The sequence below is a fragment of the Myotis davidii genome, unplaced genomic scaffold (assembly GCF_000327345.1).
Source record: "Myotis davidii unplaced genomic scaffold, ASM32734v1 scaffold1717, whole genome shotgun sequence".
NCBI classification, from domain to species: Eukaryota; Metazoa; Chordata; class Mammalia; order Chiroptera; family Vespertilionidae; genus Myotis; species Myotis davidii.
Genome location: NW_006287955.1, coordinates 235,997 through 236,635, shown reverse-complemented (window position 1 = coordinate 236,635; position 639 = coordinate 235,997).

Below are 639 nucleotides of genomic sequence, written 5' to 3'. Positions count from 1 at the left end.
GGCACAGTCACCCAGCCCAGCCAGCCCCCTGGCTCCGAGGCCCCGCCCACTGGGGCTCCTGGCTGCAGGGTCAGTGCCAGGCCGGCAGCGGGTGGAGGGGGCAGAGCGCCAGGAGCGAGGACGCTGTCACCTTGAACCAGACGGCGGAGTCCAGCGCGCTCTGAGCTGACAGCCCCCCCGCGCCCGCAATTAGCACGGAGCCTTGACATCTAAGCAACAGCCACCTTCTCCTAAACAGCAGGCCCCACACGGGCGTGATGGGGACAAGTCGTTTATAAAAGAACTGCCGTCGCCAGGGAGCGCCCCGGATGCTGGTCCCCGAGCGGGACTTCCGTGGGGAACAGAGTCCCCTGCAGAGACGGACCTTGCAGTTTCCTGGGCTATTTACCAACTAATTCCTGGCACCGAGGGAGCGAGCACGGGGTCGGACTGGGCTGGAGGGGCCGGGAGGGCGAGAGGTGGGGTGGGCGGCTCCGATTAAATGGTTCTTAGACCGAAAGGTCGCCCCCTGGGAAGAGGGGTGCACAGATGACTCCAAGATGGGGACCCCTCCCCCGTCCCCCAGGGCAGTCCCCAGCGTTCATGGTTCCGGAAGCTGGAAGCCGAGCCTGGCAGTCCTCGGCAGAGGGCAGAGGGGGG